The sequence below is a fragment of the Rhinoraja longicauda genome, chromosome 18, assembly GCF_053455715.1.
Source record: "Rhinoraja longicauda isolate Sanriku21f chromosome 18, sRhiLon1.1, whole genome shotgun sequence".
Classification (NCBI taxonomy): Eukaryota; Metazoa; Chordata; class Chondrichthyes; order Rajiformes; family Arhynchobatidae; genus Rhinoraja; species Rhinoraja longicauda.
The window spans coordinates 22,760,389-22,774,182 of NC_135970.1; the positions used below are offsets into that span (position 1 = coordinate 22,760,389).

The following is a 13,794-nucleotide window of genomic DNA, read 5'->3' on the forward strand; positions in this document are numbered from 1 at the left end:
GGTTAATGTCTTCCTTAGTGAAGACAGAACCAAAGTATTTGTTCAATTGGTCTGCCATCTCCTTGTTCCCTATGATCAATTCACCTGTTTCCGACTGCAAGGGACCTTGTCTTTGTCTTTTTCTCTTGACATATCTATAAAGGTTTTTGCAGTCTGTTTTTATGTTCCTTACCAGTTTTCCCTCATAATCTATTTTCCCTTTCCTAATTAAGCCCTTTGTCCTCCTCTGCTGGACTCTGAATTTCTCCCAGCCCTTGGTATGCTACTTTTTCTGGCTAATCTGTATGCTTCATCTTTTGTTTTAACATAACATAACATAACATAACAAAACTTTATTGTCACTCGGCACAACACCGAACGAAATTTCAGCAGTCACAGCAAAAAAAGAAAAGAACACAGGACACACGACCCCAACACAAACATCCATCACAGTGACTCCAAACACCCCCTCACTGTGATGGAGGCAACAAAACTTCCCCTCTCCTCCCCCCGCACCCACGGACAGACAGCTCGACCCCTACCGAGGCAACCGACGCGCACAGCCCCCGCAAGGGGATGGAAGGCCCCCCGGCCGAGCCGCCCCGGGCACCGAAACGTCCCGCGGCCGCACCGGGCGATGTTAAGTCCAGCGGCCGAGCCGCACCGGGCACCGAAACGTCCCGCGGCCGAGCCGCACCGGGCACTGAAACGTCCCGCTGCCGATCCGCGCCGGCGATGTTAAGTCCAGCGGCCGAGCCGTGCCGGGCGATGGAAGGCTCCGCGGGCGAGCTGCGCCCCGGGGAAGAGACCTAATAAAAGAAAGGTTTCCCCCGCCCCCCCCCCAACACACCCACCCCCCCCAACACACCCACCCCCCCCCAACACACCCACCCCCCCCCAACACACCCACCCCCCCCCAACACACCCACCCCCCCCCAACACACCCACCCCCCCCCCAACACACCCACCCCCCCCCCCCCCACACATACACAGCCAAAAACAGAAACAAAAACCATCCCAACACCGACACAAACAAAAAAAAGAAAAAAAGTCAAACAGACTGCCAGAGAGCCGCAGCCGTTAGGTGCAGCCAACTCCTCCGATTTCCCTTGTTAGCCACGGATGCACTACCTTTCCTGGTTTGTTCTTTTGCAAAACTGGGATGAACACTTGTTGTAGTTCATCCATGCGACCTTTAAATGCCTTCCATTGCATGTCCACCGTCAACCCTTTCAGCATCAATCGCCAGTCTATCTTGGACAATTCACGCCTCATACCCTCAAAGTTACCTTTCTTTAAGTTCAGAACACTTGTTTCTGTATCGACTTTGTCACTCTCCATCCTAATGAAGAACTCTACCATATTATGATCACTCTTGCCCAAGGGGCCTCGCATACTCCTGCACGGTTCTGTGTTTCACAGAGAATTGGGGGCGGCACGGTGGCACAGCAGTAGATTTGCTGCCTTTCAGCGCCAGAGACTGGGGTTTGATCCTGACCATGGGTGCTATCAGTTGGGGGTCTGTATGTTCTCCCTGAAAACCATGTGGTGCTCTGGTTTCCTCACACACTCCAATTGGTTAATTGGCTTCTGTAAATTGTCCTCAGTGTGTAGGAATATGTTATTGTGTGGGGTGATCGCTGGTTGGCACGGACTCGGTGGGCCGCAGAGCCCTATTTCCATGCTGAGTCTCTGAAGTCTAAAGTCTAATATCTAACTCATCAGGGAGTTGACTGCACTTTTCCGGCTGATGACTCCTGATATTTTCACGGTGGGGCTAATGTTTCTGGAGCATTAGAAAGACATGCCTTTAGCTTGCCTCATTATCCAGCAAGATTAGCTATTTTGTGTACTGGGAGCAGAGTACTGGTCCTTCCCAAGGGCATTTTACAGCCCTTAAAGGTAATTTAATATGCTCACTGATGTCCTTACTGTAATTAAAATTAATGTAAGTATACCATGCAAGAAATTTTGAAACTAAGTTCATCAATGTGGCTTTTAAAAAACTTTTATCTTACTCTTTGGTTAAAAGCTGATGATTAGGAGATAAAACAATTAGCGTACCATTTACTATATAGATGTAATACCTCATTCATGACAAACCAGACGATTGCTACCTAAAATAATGGGCCAGATTGCACTGAAGGCCATCTGGTGTGTGTGTAGGTAATCACTCGTTCGTTGGCATTAATATTGGTATTGGTTTATTATTGTCAGTTTCAGTTTCGTGTCGAGGTACAGTGAAACGTTTTTTTTGCGTGCTAACCAGTCAGCAGAAAGGCAAAACATGATTACCATCGAGCCATTTACAGTGTATAGATAGATACATGATAAGAGAATAACATTTAGTGCAAAGTAATGCCAGCAAAGCCCGATCAAGGATAGTCCGAGGATCACCAATGAGATAGATAGTAGTTCAGCACTGCTCTCTGGTTGCGGTAGGATGATTCAGTTGCCTGATAACAGCTGGAAATAAACTGTCCCTGAATCTGGAGGTGTACGTTTTCACACTTCTATAAACTTTGCCTGATGGGAGAGTGGAGAAGAGAGAGTGGCCAGGGTGCAACTCGTCCTTGATTATGCTGCTGGCCTTGCCGAGGCAGCGTGAAGTTTAAATGGAGTCAATAGAAGGGAGGTTGGTTTGTGTGACGGTCAGGGCTGCGTCCACATTTTGCTGCAATTTCTTGCCATTTATTACTTGCAATTTCTCGCAATTTATCAGGTGTACCGAGAAACAGTGAAAATCTTTGCAAAGTATGCAGCCATGCACCCCAGACCTTCACACCTGTGCTGTGCAGTGCAGTGCAGTAAAGAATATGCTGGAGTTCCAATGTATATGTATCAGTCACTCTCCCTGGACTCATCATTGAGTCGGGGTAGTCTGTACGTTGTTGGGCTGAGGACTAAATGCATTTTGTATCTGGCTCTTCAGCTTTATGCCAATCGTTGTTGGCACATCTAGTGGGACAATTCATTTGAACTCAGTTGCCAACTCCGATATAGCTCTTAGGGCTAACGGAATCAAGGGATATGGGGAAAAAGCAGGAACGGGGTACTGATTTTGGATGATCAGCCATGATCATATTGAATGGCGGTGCTGGCTCGAAGGGCCGAATGGCCTAATCCTGCACCTATTTTCTATGTTTCTATGTTTCTATGTTCTATGTTTCTAATATATTAAAAAAAATAAGATGAAGTAAGTTGTAATGCGTTGTGTTTTGATTTTTAATTAATTAGCTGGCAGGTTCATCTGCTTTAAAATACATTTATCATAATATTTTTAAATTTATATATTTTAAACAATATCTTACTTTAATGACATTTGGAAACAGTGACAGGGACTCCTGATGGCGCGAGCTGTGGGATGACCATCAGGATAGTCCAAGGCTGGGCTTTATTCTCCACTGTCTGTGGGCCTGATTTCGTAGGATCTAGTAACGCTGCAGAGAGTGAAGTTAGCCCCCTGGTGCAATCATGGACATGGATTGTAAGGTCAGGCCAGGATCAGGGACATCTGGTCCATTATTTTTCTGTTGAGTGACACTTCTTCGTCACTCTACCACTTCTTTACAAAAAAAACAGTTGTGATAAACTGCCACCTAGAAATTGGATGGAGAGGTGTTACTTTTGGCCTGGATAGAATGGATGTGGGAGGATATTTCCACTGGTGGGAGAATCTAGCACCAGAGCTACTGATCGGACACTAAAACATCAACAAGATCCAAAGCAGAATTTCCTACAAAATCACAACAATTCAGAAAGCATCAATGGAGACAAAAGATAATGTGTTCCAATATTTGTTTCATAGATGCTGACTAGGCCTGCTTGGAATTTGTATCAATATTTTTGTTCCAGATTTCCAGCGCCATCATATATTTTGTTTAACCTTGAAATTTGTCTTCAGAAAAATAATATGGAGTAATTCGGCAGTTGGTACCCAAGATAATTCAGCATCCTTTCAATATTGCACTGAAGTGCTTATCTGAATTGTGGCTTGGAGTAATACTTGAAACTCATAATTTTCTAATAGTGAAACGTTTGTGACTACCACTCAGTTAAGACAGTCATCTAATTATCAGGCGAGACTACCACTTGATATCTAAAGCAGCACCTCCCATATTACAAGTTGGACTTGAAGTATCAAAATTATGTTCTTTACTGGACTAAACCAATACCCCCACCCCACTGATTCCATTAAGCAAACTACTGAAATGTTTCACAAATGTTTCACATATTAGATATGAAAGCAGGTGACCATTTTAAATAATCAGAGCATTTGTTTTCTTTTTATTAATGATGTGTACAGAGGATATGATTATTGTGGTATTGCCAGCATTTATTGCCCATGCTTAATTATCCCTGAATCAAATAGGCAGTTTAATGCTAACCACATTGTTTTCTGATACCCTTATCATTTTCTCTGGCCAAAACAATGAATTGATTTTGCTTACCCAATTTCTATGCACAAATCGCCTTATCGTTGCACAAGACTATTCACTACAAATAATGACCTTGTGCAGCAACTACAGGATTTAACCGTGACAAATAATTTGCAGCACTGTTTTGCTGTTCATATTATTCATGTTTGTGTTCAAATTTAGTTCTGTTTAGCAATGCAATGATAATATAGGTAAACCTTTTTATCCATAGTGCCTTCAGGAAAATTATATTTCCACATTCTTAACCAAATCAGTGTCAGATTGATAAACGCTTTAGGTAATTAAAAATGGCTGGATAGAGTGATGTGGAGAGGATGAATCCACTAGTGGGAGAGTCTAGGACCAGAGGCTATAGTGTCAGAATAAAAGGATGTAGCTTTAGAAAGGAGATGGGGAAGAATTTATTTAGTCAGGGGATGGTGAATCTGTTGAATTCATTGCCACAGATGGCTGTGGCGGCCAAGGCAATGGATATCTCTAAGACGGAAATTGACAGCTTTTTGATTAGTGCGTGTGTCAGGGGTTATGGGGAGAAGGCAGGAGAATTGGGTTGAGAGAGAAAGATTGATGAGCCATGATTGAATGGTGGAGTAGATGGGTGAATGGCCTAATTCTGCTCCTATAACGTATGAACATGAAAAATGGGATGTCTATACAAGGTTACACGAAGGCTGAGGATTAAATTTGTGAAAGCATTTTTATATAAACTGTCGGCTTTAGAGACCAACATTTGATACAACATTATAACCTTATAAGACCACAAAAAGCGATTACAAGAAACCATCATTCAACTCCTCGAACCTACCCTGATATTCAATAGGATCACGGCTGATCTGATAATCCTGGCCTACTTTTCCCATTGCCCTTGATTTCATCCTTGATTAGAAATCTATTTCAACCTTAAAAATCCATAGGGAATCTGCTCCCAGACTGTCTATGCGATGTATTTTAAAGACACATAACTCTCTTAAATGAAGATATTATTCCTTGTCTCAGTGGTAAATGGGTGCCCCCTTATCTGAGATAATTTCCCCTGAGTATGGGCTTTCTCACAAAAGGAACTATCATCTCAGTATTTACTGTGTCAAGCCCCAAAGTATCTTATGTGTCTTAATGAGATGACTTCTCATTCTTCCAAACTCCAATGAGTGCCAAATACAGTTTATCATTAGAAAATCCAGCACTTGTGTTCTACGCAAGATTCCAGCATCTGCAATTCCTTGTGACTACAATTTATCATTATCCTGGAATTTTAAACTGCCAATGAAAAATAAACTTTAGTGCTACTTAAGTAAGTTCAGGCTCAAATGTAGATTGCAAAATGGCAAATTGAAAATCTTCCCAAAGGCAGTGTAACTGCACAGCAATTAGCAGAAGCTTGACACACTGATTAATTTGCTGTGGAGACATAGACAATGCCCTGGGTAAGGCCGGCTTGCAGAACAATGTTTTATGACTGTAATGGATTAGATACTCAGTTTATGACAGATGAAACTTGTATTCGAAAGTCCTTGATCTTTTCCACTGGTTTGGCCAAATGCAATGAATTGCACTGGGAAAAACCACAGTGTATAGTGCAAATTCTCCCTCACAATATGTGCTTGGGCCGATATTCCCGTGAGATCTACATGGATCTACTGGCATGTCCATCATTGGGTATTCCTGAATGGAGGCTGTAGTGAAGAAAGCTTGGCAGGGGACAATGGAACTGTACGAGTGGACTCCTCCTCGATTCAACAAGGCAATGCAAACTGCCGCAGATTTCCCAGCTGTTAGGCTGGGACAGACTAATTTAGATCAGGGCTCGGAGAGCTCTCAGGCTGGGAAACCGGGCTGCTGTGCCCCTGCCAGCTTAACCCTACGAGTATTCAGGGAGGCAGTTAAAATGAATGGGGGAAATAAGCAGCAGAGAGAAACATGTTTTTTTTTTTTTTAATTGGTTCAGTTTAAATGTTTGTAACTACTTTTGTGCACAAGCACGTTTTTAGATTATTCAAGTAATGTTCTTTTTTTTAATGCCTTATATTTACTATTTAACAGCCCTTGAGCGATTGTTAATGTTAGTGATTGAATTGCCTATCAGCATATCCAGCCACTTACTTAGCTACTGGGTCAGGCCTGTGACCGGGTTACCACCAAGGGCCAGTGGCTTGGAATGTGCTGGAAGAACTAACATGGACCTTGGGTGCAGGACAGCAGCAATGTCAGGCCGATCAAAGGTCTCGACCCAAAATGTCACCCATTCCTTCTTTCCAGAGATGCTGCCTGTCCTGTTGAGTAACTCCAGCATTTTGTGTCTGCCTTCGGTTTAAACCAGCATCTTCAGTTCCTTCCTACAAAAAAAATCACCTGGAATGTACAACAGATGTGCAAGGTATCAGTTATTAACTTTAGTGTGAGGCTGGGTCAGTTGGAGATTTGCACACCTGTCATTTATTCCTGAATGATGTGTTATGGCATAGAACATGGCAGATGTGCATTACTAAAACAAAAAAAAATCACAGAGACACCTTCAAACCTTCTGTGGCTAAAGACAGATCTGCACAGTGACAAGCTAATTACCATTCTTAAACAATGAGTCTGGGATTAATACCATTGCTCTTTGATGTGATGTGATGCGGCGGGGAGCTCTTGAAGGAGCTTCAACCAGAAACATTATTTCTTTTTCCTCTCACATAGAGTCATTGAGTCGTACAGAATGGAAACAGGCCCTTTGACCCAACCTATCCACACCAACTAACATGTCTCATCTACAGTAGTCCCACCTGCCTGCGTTTGGCCCACATCCCTCCAAACCCGTCCTATCCATGTACTTGTCTAAATGTTTCTTAAATGGTGCAATAGTACTTGCCTCAACTACCTCCTCTGGCAGCTGGATCCATGCACCCACCATCCTTTGTGTGAAGAAATTACCCTTTAGGTTCCTGTTAAATCTTTCCCCCCTCACCTTAAACTGTGTCCTCTGGTTCTCAATTCCCCTACTCTGTGCATCTACCTGATCTATTCCTCTCATGGTTTTGTACACCTCTATAAGATTAACTCTCATCCTCCTGTGCTCCAAGGAATAGAGTCCTAGCCTCCTCAACCTCTCCCTATGCTTAGGCTCTCGAGTCCTGGCAACATCCTCGTAAATCTTCTCTGCATCCTTTCCAGCTTGACAACATCTTTCCTATAACATGGTTCCCAGAACTGAACACAATACCATAACTACGACCTCACCAACGTTTTATATAACTAATCAAACTGTACAACTCTTCCCCCTTCTGTTGTGGGGTAGACTGATCCCCCTTCCCCCTCACCCCCTCCCCTCCCCTCCCCCCCTCCCCAATCCTTGCACATCCCCAATCCTAGAATTTCCACTCGTCACTTTAATTTCATGTTTCATTGTCTTGTTGTGTTTTATGATTGTTGGCAGAACAATTTCCCTCCTGGGATGAATAAAGTTCTATTGTATCGTATTGTGTCGTAACTGCAACATGACCCCCCAACTTCTATACACAACACTCTGACTGTTGAAGGCCAATGTTGCAAAAACCTTTTTAACCACCCAATCTACCTGTGGTGCCATTTTCAACAAACTATGTACCTACATTCCTAGATCCCTCTGCTCTACAACACTCCCCAGAGTCCCACCATTCACTATGTAGGTCTTGCCCACATTCGTCTTCCCAAAATGCAACACCTCACATTTCTCAGTATTAAATTCCATCAACCGTTCCTCAGCCCACTTGCCCAACCGATCAAGATACTGCTGCCATTTCTGACAACTATACAACTATCTTCACTATCTGCAACACCAACCACTTTAGTGTCATCTGCAAACTCTCCACAGATGCTGCCTGAGAAACTGACTATTTCTACCACTTTTTGTTTCCGCGTGCTCAATTCCCAAGAGACAACCATCTTATCTGATTTCCATTGTGCCTTGAGACCACTTTGAATTCTGTTTGTCCTGACAACCAATTCCAGTAATAGCTTGTCATCATTAATGCCAGAACAAATGTGCAGTTAATTAGCACAGTAGGAAATGGGTTGCTGAATTCATGCAGAAGGAGCACCAGACTTCAGGACAAGGTCCCATATGTCAATAAGTGGCCTGAAATCATGCCAAGACTGAGCAGATGGTGCAAGTCTCCCGACTTTCTAGTAACATCTTTGCTTTTGCCTTTCCAAGATTGAGAGGGAAGAAAAAAAAAAATCCACATGACGGGTCTCAATCCAAAGCCTCCATCCATTTCCTTCCACAGATGCTGCATGAGCCTCTGAGTTTCTCCAGCAGATTTTTTATTCTCTATTCCAGCATCCGCCGTCTCTTATTTTATTCATTTCTCAACTTTCAATTTCTTAACAAAACTAGCATACGACACGATAGGATACGATACGATAAAACTTTATTCATCCCCGGAGGGAAATTGGTCTGCCAACAGTCACAACACACAAAGTGCACAAAAAACTTGAAATTAAACGTGCCAAAGAAAAAGAAAAGGAAAAGTGACAAGCATATACTACCTAGCATCAGTGGCTGGAATTCATGGTTGTGATACACCTTGAGCTACTCTTTTCTGCCCCCCCAAAATAACCTTTATTCAGAATTATATATATATATATATATATATACAAGACAAAAATGGTGCAAAAATCCTTCACACATTCTCAGTGTTTATATATTGGACAGAGTCAAACACAGGAGTGTTTGCACCTCGTCTTTACACAAAACACTGTTGCCCCTCATGTGGCCCCATGGAGTGATATACCTTCCCTTTCTTGAGGGATACACCCAACATGACTCTGCCCCTCAATGTCCAGCAGTGGAAGGACTACTAATGTGTGTCTTGCCTGCCCACTTTACAATGCAGTTAAGATATAAATACATTGCCATGGGTCTGGTATCACATTTTCATCAGATTGAGTGAGGAAGGAAAATGGTCTTCCTAAATTGACATGATTGAACCAAATCAGATTTTAAAACAGTCATGTAGTTTCACAGTCACCATTATCAATGCTGTTTCTTATTCTGTATTCATTTCATTCCTTGAGTTTAAATGCCTTCACCACGGTGGAGAAATTTGAATTCATGTATCTAGATCATTAGTTCGGTTGCTATCCTATAACATAAACTTTACACTTCTTACAAATACAAGTATATATATAAATGCTCCAACAATATATAGATCATGATTCTGACCATGAATATGTTTGGGCAACTGGTAAAAATATTGCATGTTGTCTATAACCATTTTAAGAAAGGCATGGTCCTCTTTCATCATTTGGAGTTGTTGCACATTCTGTTTGCAACATAAATATTAAGAGCTGTGCCAACTTAAGAGTGTAGAAGATTGTATTTTGATAGACACGGAAAATGAGATATACTCAAAGGATTGCACAATTTTATTGTAGCAGAAGAAAGAGGGATTGAATTTTTTATTAATGTCGGTTTTGATTTTCCCTGCAGATTATCGTTTGTCCAGATTCCACAGGCCCGCACAATTTGTCTGGCGAAATAAACACGGTGAGTGAATCCTGCTTTGCTTATATGTTGTAATTTGCAAGAGCAGAAGGGATGTCTAGAAAAGACGAGCTTGCATAGGTGTGCTTTTCCTTATTCTTATAATCAAAATTACTGGTGAACAGAATATCCTTTGTCCCATTGGCAACCCTCACAAACCTTTTTGATGTTCTCTTGCTTAACATTGTATAACGCCCAATGAAAGTTGCGCTGTTCGGCGCCTGCAACCTTGTTCACGGTGATCTGGGCAGAACCTGTAGTGCAGAGAATATCTTATTAAATATCCATGAAGTCCTTCCTTATTTCCCATTTGCATTCTGGCAGAGTGTTGGTGTTGAGTGTCATAACAGGAAAATAGGTAGGTGCAGAAGAATTCACAAAGCAGCTGTACAGGCTTTGCCATTTCGCCGCCTTGCTCTCGTTTCTCCCAATAATTGCAAAGTGGCAACATTATACGGGGGCAGAGAGAGTGAATCTGTGCACGACTGGAGAAATGTATCCCTACATGAAACGAGATTGAAACCAGTATTCATTCGAAAATCATTGAAGTGGCAATTTCAGGACGGCCTCTCAATGCATGGAATTTGTGCGATTCAAATCATGTAAAATTCATCATGGAACAAATTATTCCACTGTGTGCACTCCCTGCCAGTTCATCTTAATTGCCCCGATCATAAATACAGCAGTAGAGCCAACATGTGTGGCTGGGGACAGTAACTTAGATAAAAATATGTGCTTCTTGGCATCAAATTACATTTTGTTGGAGTCATCTCATTTCTGAAGTTGTTTGCCAGCACGGGGCAGAAAGGTTATGTGTTTTCTCTTGGTTATTTTTAAAATGGGACTCAAAATGCCATCTAATATTCAGAATAAGTTATTTACATGATGCAGATCTCTCTAGATTAGAAGCATCTGTTTCCTGTCATTTTAGATATTTGAACAGATTACACAATCTACACATTGAAAAATGGAAAGTTTTTCTAAAGAGAAAGAAATATATAAATACCAATTTGACTTCAGAACTTCTCGAAGTACAAAACACGCAACAAAATAAATTTCCAGGTGTAATCACACAGGGAAATGCACCAAAACCCCTTAACTGGATCTAAATATCTGAATATTTTAAATACGATGTCTGAAGAATAAATATTAGTTTGCATTCTTTTAGTCAGTTTAGTTTAGAGATACAGCGCGGTAACAGGCCCTTCGGCCTACCGTGTCCGCACCGACCAGTGATCCCCACACACATTAACACCATCCCACACGCATACAGGACAATTTACACATACACCAAGCCAATTAACCTACATACCTGTACGTCGTTGGAGTGTGGAAGGAAACCGAAGATCTCGGAGAAAACCACGCGGTCACCGGGAGAAAGTACAAACTCCATACAGACAGTACCCATAGTCGGGATGAAACCCGGGTCTCCAGCACTGCAAGCGCTGTAAGGCAGTGACACTACCCCTGCACCACCGTGGCTGCCCTAGTTCCTTTCAATAATGTCATGTTAATCTCATATATCCAAGAGGGCAAATTAGACCACGATTTAACTCCACAATTGAACAACCCTTCTGCAACGCATTGGATCTTAGACTCATGACATTCTGATCAATATCGTGCTATTACTGAAACAAGACTGACACTTAACTTAATTATTGTTTAAAGTACTCATTAATAAACGCACAGATCATGTAATTCTTACTGCCGTGATTACTACAACATGGACAAATTTTACGAAACAGAAATATACATTTCCATGGCACTTTTCATGACTCCAAGACATCTCAAGTGCTTTACAGCTCTCTGAACCTTTTTAAGTGTGGGTCACTATTGTAGTACACCAGGCTATTTATTTCATTTCCACACTGTGTAGATAAGGCGAGAGGTTGAAGCTCACCCTTGTCTTCAACAGTTTCTTTCCTTACTATTGATGCCTGAAATCAGTCTGAATGATTGTTAGCTCTATTTTCTCTTTGACAATTTTCTTCCTGAAATGTTGTGTATAAAATTGCAAAAGTTTCGGAACACGGTGGTGCAGCGGTAGAGTTGCTGCCTTACAGCGCCGGAGACTCAGGTTCAATCCCGACTATGGGTGCTGTCTGTACAGAGTTTGTACATTCTCCCTGTGACCTGAGTGGGTTTGCACGGAAGTCTTCGGTTTCCTTCCAGATTCCAAAGACGTACAGGTTTGTAGGTTAATTAGCTTGGTAAATGTAAAAAAATGTTGCCCTTCGTTTGTGTAAGATAGTGTTAACGTGCAGGATCGCTGGTCGGCGCAGACCCGGTGGGCCGAAGGGCATGTTTCCGCACCGTATCTCTAAACTAAACTAAAAACTAAAATAAAATAGTTTGACATTGAGTTGAAAGTGTCTTGATATTTCAGATTACTTTTCATAGTTGATCCACATAGTTGATCCACATGATGCTATGTTGGACCATCCCTGAAACTATGATTCATGATATGTGATAAACAAACACCTATTGGAGCCAGTGTAGACCACTGTCCTAACACTTGCTGCCTGCTCATTTCACTTCATTTCTGTTCACTAGAATAACCCCGAGCTTCCAATCAACAATGACTTTTAAATCTTTTCTGTCTTCTAATCAGAAAGGTCAGGACAAATAAAATGACCATCACTGTATTTTCAGATGAGATGTTTACAACCTTCTGCATTCAAAACTTAGTTCTGTTATAAATTATAAAGTTGAGCAGGGACTCTATTCCCTGGAGCACAGGAGGATGAAGAGTGATCATATGGAGGTGTAAAGAATCATGAGAGGAATAGATCAGGTAGACACATAGAGTCTCTTGCCTAGAATGGGGGAATCGAGAACAAGAGGACATAGGTTTAAGGTGAAGAGGGAAACATTTTATAGGAATCTGGGGGTGATGTTTTCACAGAAAGTATTGTGGATATGTGGAACAAGCTGCCAGAGGAGATAGTTGAGGCAAGGACTATCTCGCAACATTTAAGAAGCAATTAGACAGGTATATGGGTAGGATACAAAAAGCTGGAGTAACTCAGCGGGACAGGCAGCATCTCTGGAGAGAAGGAATGGGTGACGTTTCAGATCGAGACCCTTTGTCAGACTGACCTGAAACATCACCCATTCGGTTTTGTTCCTTCCATTTTCATTGCACCTTAATCTTACTGCATCTCTGGGTCTTTTTGTGTTCTGATCAAAGGTCATTGACTTCAAGGATAACGCCATAGATGCTCCCCAATCTGTAGAGTTTCAGGTTTTATTTTGCCTTTCCATGCCTGGTTTAATATTGCAGATTCAGAGATATAAATTCCTGTGCCTTTTTCTTTAAGTTTGATGAGCACGCAAATGGAATGTCACAGAGATGACTACTTAAAAGAAGTTTTGAAAATTATCAGTACACCCATACCCACTGTAATTTTTTATAAGCAAATGAACACAAATTAATGTTGTCTTTCAACGTAGATAGAAAACGTACATAATGGGTGTATGATTTGTAATGACTAAGTCTGGTATTGGATGGTGGTAGCATGCACCACATTACATTAATATTCAGCATACAAACGACACGTTTTCCAAAAGGGTCAATAAAATCTGTGCACGCACACAGACTGAAAATTGCTACAGAAGCATGCTGATCTCACCAAAATAACTGTTTAGGTTTGTACGTTTTAGCATGGCAAACAAGTCTCGCTTTTTTCAAATATGCAATTGAATTTCAGCAAAATGTTTTATTATTTTCCCACCCAACACTGAGCTTACCAGTGAACTCTTAAATATCAATCACCTTAAATCACGTTCCACCACAGGGGAGCTATACATTTATCTTGCGCATGATTTGCCTCTGATTTGTGCCTCATTGGAAATGTTCTATAAATTATA

General features: G+C 41.8%; 1 protein-coding gene across 9 annotated transcripts in view; it reads left to right on the forward strand.

Moving 5' to 3' along the window:
- Positions 1–13,794, forward strand: part of LOC144602325 (leucine-rich repeat-containing protein 4C-like) — a 723,850-nt gene that overhangs the window by 464,573 nt on the left and 245,483 nt on the right. For all 9 annotated transcript variants that reach the window (XM_078415291.1, XM_078415288.1, XM_078415296.1 and 6 more), the window contains one exon: positions 9,871–9,927. The gene's annotated coding sequence lies outside the window, so the exon portion shown is untranslated. The remainder of the gene's footprint in view (positions 1–9,870; positions 9,928–13,794) is intronic.